At 37.5% G+C, this 13308-nt stretch overlaps 1 pseudogene; it reads right to left on the reverse strand.

Moving 5' to 3' along the window:
* Positions 1-945: 945 nt before the first annotated feature.
* Positions 946-1570, reverse strand: LOC141541090 (large ribosomal subunit protein uL22-like; annotated as a pseudogene).
* Positions 1571-13308: the final 11738 nt, after the last annotated feature.

Here is a 13308-nt window from a genome sequence, read left to right on the forward strand (position 1 = left end):
CTAACTCCTAGCTTCTCTTGGTTCCCTCAAGTTTCAGCTAAAGTCCTACTTTCTGCAAACAGTCTTCTTAATGCTAGTGCTAACCCTTTAGAATGATATGCAACTTATCTTGTATATATTTTTACAGAGTAGTTTGAGTGTTGTCTCCTCACTCCCACTCTACTAAATGGTAAGCCCTTGAGAACCATAAATGTTTTTGCCTTTCTTTGTATCCCTAACATTTAGCATATTATATGGCACGTAATAGGTACTTAATATATGATTGTTGGTAGATGCTTGATAAATATTTTATAGTATTACAAACTTCCAAAATGTTAGGACTCATCCAAACCCTTCCTTTTACAAATCAAGAAACTGGGGCCCAGAGTGTGAAAATGACCAGCAAGAGAGAGCTGAATGATATCATAGAGAAATTGCAGCTGCTAGAATAGGGATAGCCCTAAGCACTATCTCTGAACACTTATTTATTATATGATCAATGGCCACTCAATCTTTGAGCTTCAATTAGCTCATCTGTGAAATGAGCATAAAACCCTTAGTACTGAAGCTCAAATGAACCAATACTTTTCCACCCTTAAGGTGATATATACATCTCATTCTGTGTTATTGCATAAGGTCATGAAACTAATAGGCAGCAGAGCCAGAAATCACTCATATCTTTTGTCTCCAGAGCAAGAAACCTTTCCATTCTACCACACTAAAGGAAATAAATTGAAATGGGAGAGTTCTAGTCCACCTCGAGTTTGAGCTGTTGATAAACTAGCTCCATTAATATCTAGTCCACACCATCTCAGCAAGAAGTGCTTTCAACTCTGGAGTTAAGCAAGGAGTTATTTGGAGGGGGAAAATGCGCAAATGGAGCTTCCAACATTCAAAATGAATAAGAAAATAGAGTAAATGTCTTTTTTTTTCTTTTTTTTTTCTTTCTTTTTTTTTTTTTTAGTATAACATTTCATTTCATTTTTATTTGCACTGTCATATTTACTCTGGTGCCATAAGCTTTTGCTTCTTCAATTTCTTTTGGGATATCTTTTTCTTTTGAGCAACTTCCTCTTCTGGTTAAGGAACAATTTGTTCCTTTTCAGTAAGGATCATCTCAATGTGGCAAGGAGAACTCATGTATGGGTTGATTCGACCATGAGCCCTGTAAGTACGCCTCGCATTTTGGGGGCTTTGTTAACCTGAATATGCTCAATGACAAGCGAATCCACATCCAAACCCTTCAGTTCTGCATTACTCTCTGCATTTTTAAGCATATGCAGCAAGAACTCAGCACTCTTTTTGGGCCATTGACCCTGTGTCCAACCCCATTGCTTAGCCTGAGCACATCTGCCAACTCCACCATTATATCGGCAGAAAGGCACACATTGTTTTTTCAATGTGACATCTTTCAAATACTTGGTGGCTTTTCTGATATGCATGCCCTTGATAGCTTGGGCTGTTTCACGGGTATTCTTGAAGTGGACCCAGAGATTTGAGCCCCTTGATTTGCATGATTTTGTGGGGTTCTCTGGATCAAGAGAATACCTCACCATTTTTAAGGATTACCTAGGACGGCTCAAGGGAAGAGGAAGAGAGAAATGTCTTTTTTTTCTACTAATATGGATAGACTTTCTTCAAAATAGTTGAAATTAATGATATTAGGTGTCCAAACCTACATGTCATTTCCCAATTGCAGCCCTTATAGTTGAATAAAAGAGAATTAATTAGCTTAATATACAGTGACACATCCTGGTTTCATATACTCTGAGGAATGTGTGATGCAGGGGAAAGCACACCAGATTGAGAGTCAGAAGACAGAATTTCAAATCCTAGGTGGGCTTCTTACCATCTCTGTGACGTCAGGCTCCCGTTTCTTCCCATGACAAATAAAGATATTGGACTTGGTAACTTATTAAGATCTCTTCTGATTCAAGTAGCCTACCATTTCAGTTGATCTTTTTAAGCAGAGTCATGGATGGTACCTGTATCTTACTAAAACTTATATGATTATTTCTATTTCTGTGAGGTTCAGACTTGCCTGAAATCAAATTGCCAATAAAAGATGGTGAAAGAGCTAGAAACCAGGCCTTCTCACACCAAGACTAATACTAATAAAATAAGACTATTTTGTGTACTACAGATGCCACAGGATAATGCAAGATCTGGACTTTCCGTGCTAGAAAATATTTACTAAGCTTCTAAAAAGGGAAACATAATATGATCTTGAATACTTGGGTAGGATAGGACAGAGAATAAACTGTAATGGGACACAGAAAAGAAATATTAAAATATATGTAGCCTAAAATCATCCCATTCAAATTTGGAAATTTAATATTAGGCTATCAGGGCCAACAGGTTCTATCAGTGTTTCTTGATAAATCATTTTTCTCTTAAAATGCCCTTGAATTAGTCACAATGAGTTTAATCATTTATGAAGAATAAAAAGGCCATATCTTCTACCAAACGCCCTTGTAATCACTTGGGTAAATAGTCTGGAACCATTTGCCATACACATAATAGGATAATGAGTTTAAAGTTATAAAACCTAGAAATATTTTACTACAAGAATGCTGCTCTCTGCAATTCTCACAGCATATTGCCTTTGTCTGTATCCACAGAAGTTTTCTCTAAATCAAGAACCTATACAGATTCAATGATGATGTATATTTGGATGTAATATAATGACTTTGAGTCAGTAGGGTTGGGTTTGAATTCTGGCTGTGATACTTCATAACTGCGTGACTTCAGACAAGTTGCTTAACTTTTCTAAGCCTATAAAACAGAGTCTATAGCAATCATACCTGACATAGTGGTTGGCTAAGCAACTGCCTGATTGAAGCCACAGGGCTATTCTAATTGCTATCCTTAACCTGGCTTCAAGGTTTGCCCTGGATTGAATTGCTCTAAGAGCAAATGCCTCCTCAATAGGGAAATTACCCTTCCCAGTTCTCAATTTAATTGTTTCCTCCTCCCCACACCAGCTATTCGTGGGGACTGATTTTATTTTTGGTTCAGATCTAGCATTTCCACCCCCTCCTCAAAAGGGGAGATAAAGTATTAAACGTAAAAATAAGGCATGGAACTAATAGTTTATTCCCACACAGAAAAAGCTAATGCTAAGCAATGAAGAATCACAGAATGATTAGAACAGAATTCAACAAATTATAGCTCCTTGTAAAATCAGTTGAAAGCCTTGTAGGGATACAATTTCTTTACAAAGTTGCTCATTAATGATAATCTCAGAAACATGTATAGAACATGGCTCATGTTTAACATATCGGAGGGGTTGGGGGAGAGGAAGGGAATAAAAAATTTGGAACACGAGGTTTTGCAAGGGTGAATGCTGAAAGTTCTTTATGCATATGTTTTTTGGGGAAAAGCTTTAATTTAAAAAATCAAAATTGCTAGTTAGCTATTTTTTATTTCAACTCCTCTGAGTACAAACCAATCAAACACTAAGATGGTTTGTCTTTCTGGAATTTCTCTTTCTTTTCTGATTCTGATGTTGTTTTTAGTGAAAAACCTAATCTTAAGACTGAAGCTGTCATTGAAACTATTCTGACAAATGTTACCCTTGAAAATCACCAGCACTCACAAGTCTTGCACTGTCTTTTGATGATTACAAAGTTTATGTTAGTAGAAAGGAAACATAAATGGAGAGGCAAGGCAGTCAAAGGCTTCAATACAAATCCAGCTTCTTAGATAAATGCTCTATGTGAGGAACAGGGTTCTTAAAAACCCCTGATCCTGCCATTTTGCCAGGATAAAAAAAGATCTTTGAGTCTTCTATCGCCAACTAATGTTACATCTCTTCTCAGTGACTTCCACCAAGTAATCTCTCAACCGGAAGTCATCTCCTCTCTCCCACTGTGGCATCATCTTTCCTACTTAGCAACTAGATGGAGAGACTCAATTCAGTAATGAGTAATCACTTGGAAGCAACTGGAAGCAGGTAGAATATACCTATGCATGCTCATTTACACAGAATACCTAAAAGAAGGTAGAGAATATCTGTATGATCCAATATTAGGAAGTCTAAACTCTTGACTAGAATGCTCCAAGGGGTGGGGTAGTATCACTAGAGAGTATACCATAAAATACAAAGTCATTTTCAATAAAAATCTGTAACGAGCTGTCGTCTCCAGAAGCTGCTGGATCGCTCTCTGGGAAGAGATCTGCTGTGTCTTCTACTCAAATCTCTCCGACAGATTCTTCTTCCTGTAATGAACCGTTGTCTCCAGGCAGTTGCTGTTAACTCTTGTCCAAAGAAGTGACTTCCCTTCCTGCAGAGAGCTCCGTCAAGCCTGATGCAATTCAGAGTCTTCCTTCTTGAATCCTGGCTCTGAATCTCCTCCAGCTCTTATCCTTCTCCAGGCCGATCTGCTCTGCGCCCAGTGCTGTCCTCTCTTTTATTCTCCCAGAGAATGGGCGTGGGATAATGCAAGGGCTTCTGGGAAGAACCACCCCAGCCAATGGGCTTGCTCCTTCTACCAAGTCAACCTGAGTTCTCACCTTGTAACTATCCAGACAACCTCAGTTCTCACTTAGTAATCCTAACATCTCCCCCTTTCTTTTGATTTAGAACATAGGACAGTCATGACCTTGAAACATAAATCCATCAATATGGGAAGTATTACAGATAATTACATAAATTACATAAGCACATAGTAACATAGTAACATAACACATGCTAGAAGTATATAACATAATCAAATAATCATAAATTGAAAATTTATAAATGTCCATAAGTCCATTGTCCATTATTCTCATCTTGTGTGAGGAAGTCCAATGATTCCTGCTGGTTTTTAAAGTTCTTTAACAGTCTTCTTATTATCCATGCTCTTTCAGTGTCAGATGTTTCTTAGATCTTCTCCTTTATTTTGAGGTCTTTCTCTTTTTCTGTCTCTCTCTGATGGACAAGGCGAATACGACTCGTTGGCACCCATCTGATTCCTTCTCCTGCTGAAAAAATACAAGCAAACCCTCTCTCCCAGGCAGTTAACCTATCTAATTTCCTTCTATTTACCACTTTCTAAATCTCTTCTCATCATCTGGCAATTACATTGGAATTGTTTGCACTGGATACAGCCATGTTGGTTTAAAAGGCCTGTATTCTCCCCAAGTGTAATCCATTTTTGCAATCTGATTGTCTTTTGGCTGATTGATTGGGTAATCCCTTTCTTCCATGTGATTGTTTTTCAGCTGATTGATTAAATCAGAGTCCTGGCCTTCTAAAGGCTCTTTGGGTGTAACATCAGCTGCCATCATGCCCCAAGTCTTTTTTGCCTGGGGCCCTGGACCTGGGCTCCTCATCCCATTTCCCTGAATTATTCTACACTCTGATGCCCAATGGAGTCCTCTGTTGCATTTTGGACATGGGGTTTTAGGTCTTCTCTCACCCTGTTTCCTCACTGTATCTCCATACCTACACTGAGCTCTTAGATGTCCAATTTTTCCACATTGAAAACATCGCCGAGTTTCTCTAGAAGGCCTTTGCCAGGAGGGACCCTGTCTTTCCACATTCATCATTGTCCGGGTGTAAAAAGCATTTGTTCCCACTGTAGCACAGCGTCTTATGATCTCCTCTAAAGGAGCATCTTTGTCTAATCCCCATATAATTCTTTTGCAAATCTCATTGGCATTTTCCTTAGCCAGATGTCTGGTCATTATTTCTGTAGCTGAATTTTCTCCAATAGTTCTTTTGACAGCAGTTTGCAAACGTCCCACAAAATCTGCAAAAGGTTCATTGGGACCTTGCTGTATTTTAGTGAAAGCCTCTCCACGATCTTTCTGTCCAGGAAGGACACCCCAAGCTTTTATTGCAGCCTTAGCAATTTGTTCATATATTGTCATGGTATAATCAGTCTGTTCTGAATTCTCTCCATACCGACCTTCACCAGCCAAGTGCTCAAAAGTGAATTGTGTGTTAACTCCTATTTCCAAATTGCATCTGACTTGAATTTTACATAATTCATGAAATTCCGAAAGCCATAATAAATTTTCTCCAGGTTCCAGGCATATCCTTGCTATGGATTTCCAATCATTTGGGGTTAGGACTTCATAAGACAAACCATCTAGTAACATTTTGACATAAGCTGATGTAGCCCCATAAAGGGTACAACCTTTTTTCAAATCCTTAATTTTATTCAAATCTAAAGGTGCATATCTTCTCCTTTTTTTACCTACAGAGTCAGTATTTTCAATCACAGGATATGCATGTATAAAATCACTTATATCCTGTCCTTCTCTCTTAGCTTTAACCAATGCTTTTTCTAATCTTGTCATAGGCTTAGGCTTCTTCACAGGCAATTCTGTTTGTGTTTCTGCCTCTTCCCCTCTTTCTTCCTCCATCTCTGAAGGTGGGGTTGATGTGGGCCTGTCAATAATCTGTTCTCTAGGCAGGGTTGAAGCTTCTTCAAGAGAATCATACCATAATTCCTCATTTAAATCCTCTTGCTCTAGGGAAAGATCTTGATCTTTCCTTTTTTCCTCACACTTCCTCCTCTGTTCATTTTTAGAACTTTTCCTTCTCCTACAACTTGCTTGGTAGTTTAAGGCTAATTGAACTATGTTGTAGATATAAAATACTTCTGCAGAAATTGAACGAGGCCCATTTTTTGCTTGAAATTCTTTCATTTCATATCCCACTAGCTTCCATTTATCTACATCTATCTTTTCTTCCTCTAAGAACCAAGGGGATGTGCGTCTTAATGCAGCCAAGAGTTTAGCAATCTGTACCCAGGTTACAAGTAAACTCTGCTCCTCAATTATGTTGATTATACTCTCTATAGTACCACTCCTGAATGGGGGTGGAGCTGAGGTTGCTTCTGGGGCTGGGGATGAGTCGGCTGAGGTCCAGGGATTGAATATAGCTAACATCTGCCCCATTTCAGCTATAAGAGATTCCTGGTTTAGCCCTTAACAAGTTAAGTTCCTTATTTATCTAGTAGCACACTCACTTAATCTTTAACAAAGTTTCCTCTTTACTCACGGTTCTGGGTCAGAGAGACTGAGATCTGGATGGGAGGCTTTTCTACTGGAATCAGGACTGTGTCTGTCCCTGTTCGGGTGCCAAATTGCGAAGGTCTGGTCTAGCTCCTCTTGTCAGGATAAGCAAAAGTCCTTGCCCCACGTGTGGACGCCAATTGTAACGAGCTGTCGTCTCCAGAAGCTGCTGGATCGCTCTCTGGGAAGAGATCTGCTGTGTCTTCTACTCAAATCTCTCCGACAGATTCTTCTTCCTGTAATGAACCGTTGTCTCCAGGCAGTTGCTGTTAACTCTTGTCCAAAGAAGTGACTTCCCTTCCTGCAGAGAGCTCCGTCAAGCCTGATGCAATTCAGAGTCTTCCTTCTTGAATCCTGGCTCTGAATCTCCTCCAGCTCTTATCCTTCTCCAGGCCGATCTGCTCTGCGCCCAGTGCTGTCCTCTCTTTTATTCTCCCAGAGAATGGGCGTGGGATAATGCAAGGGCTTCTGGGAAGAACCACCCCAGCCAATGGGCTTGCTCCTTCTACCAAGTCAACCTGAGTTCTCACCTTGTAACTATCCAGACAACCTCAGTTCTCACTTAGTAATCCTAACAAAAATCCTTTGCAAAGAATCATAAATATAATTTGCTAAATGGTAAATTGGTTATTTCTGTTACCTGGCCAAATGTTAAATGTTAAATGTTTCTTTAACAAGTTTTTCAAGGTTCAAATTCAATTCAAATGAACAAACCTACTATATGTCAATATTGAGTGGTGGGGATACACAGGCAAGACAAAACAATCTCTGTTCTTACAATATGCTCTGAGGAAAAACACATGCACACATAAGTAAGCACAAAATATAAGATCAATTTGTTTAAAAAGAGAACAAAGTTTCCAGAGGGTACAATTAGAGTATAAGGTAGAGTGGACTAATGGTACCATGTGATAGAACTGACTTTGATAAGTATGAGGGAGTAAGAATGCTAGTGAAGTCATTCAGTTTAGGTAGCCAACAACTCAGAATTGTGGGTCTGAATAAAGGTACAGGACAGTTAATTGCCATGCCCATCATACTAGCAGTAGTTATAATGATTTGATTTTTAATCCCTGAGAGAGATAAAAAGGGAAGATGTCCAGTCCATAATCCTGCTAGATGGTCAAGAAAATATTTTATGGAGACCTGGGGTCAAGATGTTTATAGGAGTGAAAGATTCTTGACAACGCATTAGGTCAGCTTTGCCCTAGTACTCATTCACTATGAAGCAGATTATCACCTCTAAGATGTCTCAGAAAAAGAGAGATAAGATTTGGCTTATGGGATAATCAGCATTCCATCTACTATGATGATGTTTGCTACACTCTTCTAACTCAATAGTAAGTAATTTCAATTTTTTAAAGTAATTTCAATTAGTAAAGTATTGTCCATGTTCACAAGGTTCTTCAACTTCAAGACTTAAAGCAAATTTCACTTCCTGGTCTCTATCTCTTTTGCCCACCCCCTTGGTCTTCCATCTTAGACTCTCTTCCATGTATCTTGTACATATTTATTAAAATTGAGCTCCTTGAGAACAGGAGGATTTTTTTTTTACTTTTCTTTGTATTTCCATCACTTAGCACAGTGTACATATGTACATATGTTAGCACATATATAGTAAGAGCTTATTATAGACTTGTTAATTGATTGACCAGCTACCAATTCTATCAAACAATTAGAAAAAAAAAAGACAATTTATAACAATTAGACATATCTACAAGAGAAATAAGCTGATTTTAAAAGTGATAAGTTAATCCTCATTGGAGATCTTCACTCAGAGGTCAATGATGATAAATACTTGTCCAGTACATTATGGGGAGGGTTTGGTTTTTTGGGGGGGAGGAGAGTTTGTTTTTGTTTTTGTTTTTTGTTGTTGAGCTTGGACTAGATGCCTTCTGCTGTCCTTTCCTACTCCCAAATTATGTCATTCTGAGAAAAATCTATGCAAAGGCATGGAAATGGAAGATGGAATGTTGTATGACAGGAAGAATTAGTAAATCAGAAGAGTGTGGGGTTTTTTTTTTAACCTAATCTCATTTGTCCTGACATCTATGGGCTTTATGAGGCAGCAACTGTCACTCCAATTTTGTAGATAGATAATAGACATGGATAAAAGTACCTAACTAAAGTCACAACATTAACTAATAGCATCCACCAACAAGCATAAAGTATCTACTGTGTGTAAAGAATCATGATAGGTATTGAGGAAAATATAAAGGACCTTGCATTCTAGATTGAAATGAATGAAAAGGTATTTATAAAGTTATAATTATTTTTTAATTGAATATACTAAAAGAAAAATAAAAGTGCATTCATTTTACAGCAGAAAAGAACACTGACTCTGGAGTCAGAGATGGCTTCTGTTGTTCAGTCATGTCTGACTCTTCTCGACTCATGGACCATAGCACTCCAAGTCTTCTTGTTCTTTGTATCTGTCAAAGTCTATCCTAATTCAAGTTCATTGTTTCCATTGGAAAGGAGAGGGATTTGAATTCCACCTCTGATGCTTATTACCTATTTGACCTTGATGTTCATTACCCATTACTTTAAATGAGCAATTAATCTTCCTGGGTCACTATTCCCTTGTTTGTAAAAATAAGGGGTTGGCTATATTCGATGGTTTGCTATCTTGAGGAAAGGTAAGAAAGGGAGAAAAATTTGGAAAAAAAATCTTACAAAAATGAATGTTGAATTGATTCATTGTTGGTGGAGTTATAAACAAATCCAACCATTCTGGAGAATGAGTTAACAAATTGTGCATACCCTTTGATCCAGCAGTATTACTACTGGGCTTATATCCCAAAGAAATACTAAAGAAGGGAAAGGGACCTATATCTGTCAAAATGTTTATGGCAGCCCTTTTTTTGTAGTGGCTAGAAACTGGAAAATGAATGGATTCCCATCAATTGGAGAATGGTTGGGTAAATTATGGTATATGAATGTTATGGAATATTATTGTTCTGTAAGAAATGACCAGCAGGAGGAATACAGAGAGGCTTGGAGAGACTTACATGAACTGATGCAGGAGATCATCATACACATCAACAACAATACTGTTTGAGGGTGTATTCTGATGGAAGTGGATGTCTTTGACAAAGAGAAAAATCTAATTCAGTTCCAATTGCTCAATGATGGGCAGAAGCAGCTACACCCAGAGAAGGAACACTGGGAAATGAATGTAAACTGTATGCATTTTGGGGGTTTTTTCCCCCAAGTTATTTTTACCTTCTGAATCCAATTCTTTCTGTGCAACAAGAAATTCAGTTCTGCACACATATATTGTATCTAGGATATACTATAACATATTTAACATGCATAAGACTGCTTACCATCTAGGAGAGGGGGTGGAGAGAGGGAAGGAAAAAGTTGGAACAGAAGTGAGTGCAAGGAATAATGAAAAAAATTACCCATTCATATGTACTGTCAATAAAAAGTTAGAATTATTTTTAAAAAGTGAAAGTTGAAAACTATCTTTACATGCATTTTTAAAAATAAAATACCATGGAGAAAAAAAAGACAAAGGGTTGGACCAAATGGCCTCCAGAGTCCCTTCCTTCTTAAAATCTATGACCCTATGAATCGAAGAAACCAAAGTGTTGTGATAGTTTTGAGTTTCTTTGGAGGAAAAGAAGATTATTTTGCAACTAGAAGAGATCAGGAAAGGCTTCAGAGAAGAGGTGGTATTAAAGCTATACCTATAAATCCAAATGTGTTTAAATAGTAATAGATAACAGGGAAAACATTTCAAGTGAAGGGAACATCATGAAAAGAGACAGATTCTGCTTATGAAATGATGAGTAATCCAATCTGTCTGGAACACAGAGCTTATGGAGGGGAGCAAGGTTAGATCCATTGGGGAAAAAAGGATCAGACATTTAGAGCAAGAAGGGGTCTAAGAAGGCAATTTTAGTCCATTCCCCTCATTTTACCCCTGACCCCTGAGGAAACTGAACCTTAGAAAGATTAAATGACAAGGTCATATAGGTATAATAAGCGTCAGAGACAGGATTTGAGCTAAAGTCTCCTAGTTATAAATCCCATGGATTGTAATCTATTTATTTGTTTTTGCTGCTTCTTTCCTTCTTCCCTCCCTCCCTTCCTTCCTTCTTTTCTTCCTCCCTCCCTCACTCTCTCTCTCCCTTTTTTCTTCCTCCTTCTCTGCTTTCTTTCTGTCTTCCCTTCCTTCCTTCCTTCCTTCCTTCCTTCCTTCCTTCCTTCCTTCCTTCCTTCCTTCCTTCCTTCCTTCCTTCCTTCCTTCCTTCCTTTCTTCCTTCCTTCCTCCCTCCCTCTTTCCCTTTCTCCCTCTCTCCTTTCTTTTCTTCCTTCCTTTCTTCCTCCCTCCTTCCTTCCTTCTTTCCCTTCCCTCCTTCCTTCCTTTTATTCTTTCTTTATTCTTCTTTTTATTCATCTTATTTTACAGATGAGGGAACAGTGAGGCCAACAGAGGGTAAGTGATTTACTTAGGACTACACAACTCGTTATTACTTTGAAGTTGAATGGTGAACTCTGGTTTTCTAGAATGCAGATCTGACTCCCTATTTCACTGTACCACTAAAAAATTTGCTGTTTTCAAAAGGAAGACAATTCAATCTATATAAAGATTGTATCCATGAACTTTTGTCTCTTTGGCAGTTCCTGATACAATCCATCATTTATTACAGGGCTATTAGGAATACCAATGACTGATTTTCTAGAACTTGAAATAAAAAGATAAGCAAAGCAATTAATAACTACCATATTTGTCTGCTTCCAATGTGCAACGTGCTACTGGAGATCAACAACTATGTCATTGCCCTATGATCCAGTGAGCTTTCAACACAGAGTTGGAAGGGACAACCTCAAAGATCATGTAGGTCAGGCATGTTATATTCAAATAGAAATGGGGACCACTAAACCATAATCAAGGATCCCTGAGGGCTACACATTGACTTGGAAAACTGCATATTAACATTATCTATGTTCTATTATACTTTTATTTAATGTTAAATGTTTCCCTATTACATTTTAATCTGATTTAGCCTCATTCAAAATTATTGTTGGTCACATGTTCGACATCTCTGTTCTAAATCAACTCTCTTTCCAGTGCATATGTGAAAGTATGAAAAAGCATTTTAACATCTTTCATTCATTTTTTTAATTTGAATATAACACTAAATGTCCATCTCCATATATGAGATAGAATAGAAGAAAAAAAAGCATCATGCATAAAACTACAAATCTCTATTAAACATTGCTTGCTTTTCATTTCATATATATAATGAATTCAACATGCAATATTCAAAGCTGATCTACTTGGTTTTATTTCTTTCTGGCTTTCCCTCTGTTCTGTTTGGTGTTTGTTTGTTTGTTTTTTTAACATAAATAAATGTTTCAGTTGCTAGTACTTGTCTGTAACAGCCCTGAGAAATGGTGCATTCAGTCTCTGTTGGAAGATGTGTGGTATCCTCTATTAGACTATAAGGTCACTGAAAGTGGGAACCGCTTGTTTCTGCCCTCTTGTGCGAGCAGAATAACCTTAATTCCACTTCCACATGTCAGCTCTTCACATAATTGAAAACAATCACTAAGTCTTCAACTTAAGTCTTCCTTCTGCAAATTAAAAAGCTTGAGTTTTATAGCCAAAATTTTGCATATGGTTTTTAAAAGTCATTATGGCTTAAAAAAAAATTATTCCCTCTGTAGGCAGCATAATAATGTGCCTCCCTACTCTTAATTAGGCTTTTCTTCAACTGGCATATATGTCATCCATTTCTGGGTCAATACTTAAAGTGTTTCCAGCTTAATAGTATCTGCCAATATCTTTTTAACTCAGGGTCACCAAGACTCCTCCCAATTCTCATTACTTTTTTTAATTAAATATTTTTCCCAATTACATATGAAAATAATTTTTAACATTCATTTTTTAAAATTTTACATTCTTAATTCTCTCCCTCCCTCTCTTTCTCCACCTCATTGAAAAAGCAAGCAATTTGATAAAGGTTACATATGTGGAATCATGCAAAACATTTCTATATTAGTTATGTTGTAAAAGAAACAAACCAAAACAAAAACATAAAATAAGGAAAAGTAAAAAGAAAAAGTTTCCTTCAATCTGCATTCAGACTCCATCAGTTTTTTTTTTTTGGAGTCAGATAGTATTTTTTCATCATAAATCCTTTGGAATTATTTTGGATCATTGTATTCTTGACAATAGCTCCTTCATTCATAGCTGATTATCATATAATATTGCCGTTAGTATGTATAATGTTCTCCCAGTTCTGTTCACTTCAGTTTGTGCCAGTTCATGTCAGTCTTTTCAGATTTTCCTGAAAACACTCTGTT

This window comes from Sminthopsis crassicaudata, chromosome 4 (assembly GCF_048593235.1).
Source record: "Sminthopsis crassicaudata isolate SCR6 chromosome 4, ASM4859323v1, whole genome shotgun sequence".
Lineage (NCBI taxonomy): Eukaryota > Metazoa > Chordata > Mammalia > Dasyuromorphia > Dasyuridae > Sminthopsis > Sminthopsis crassicaudata.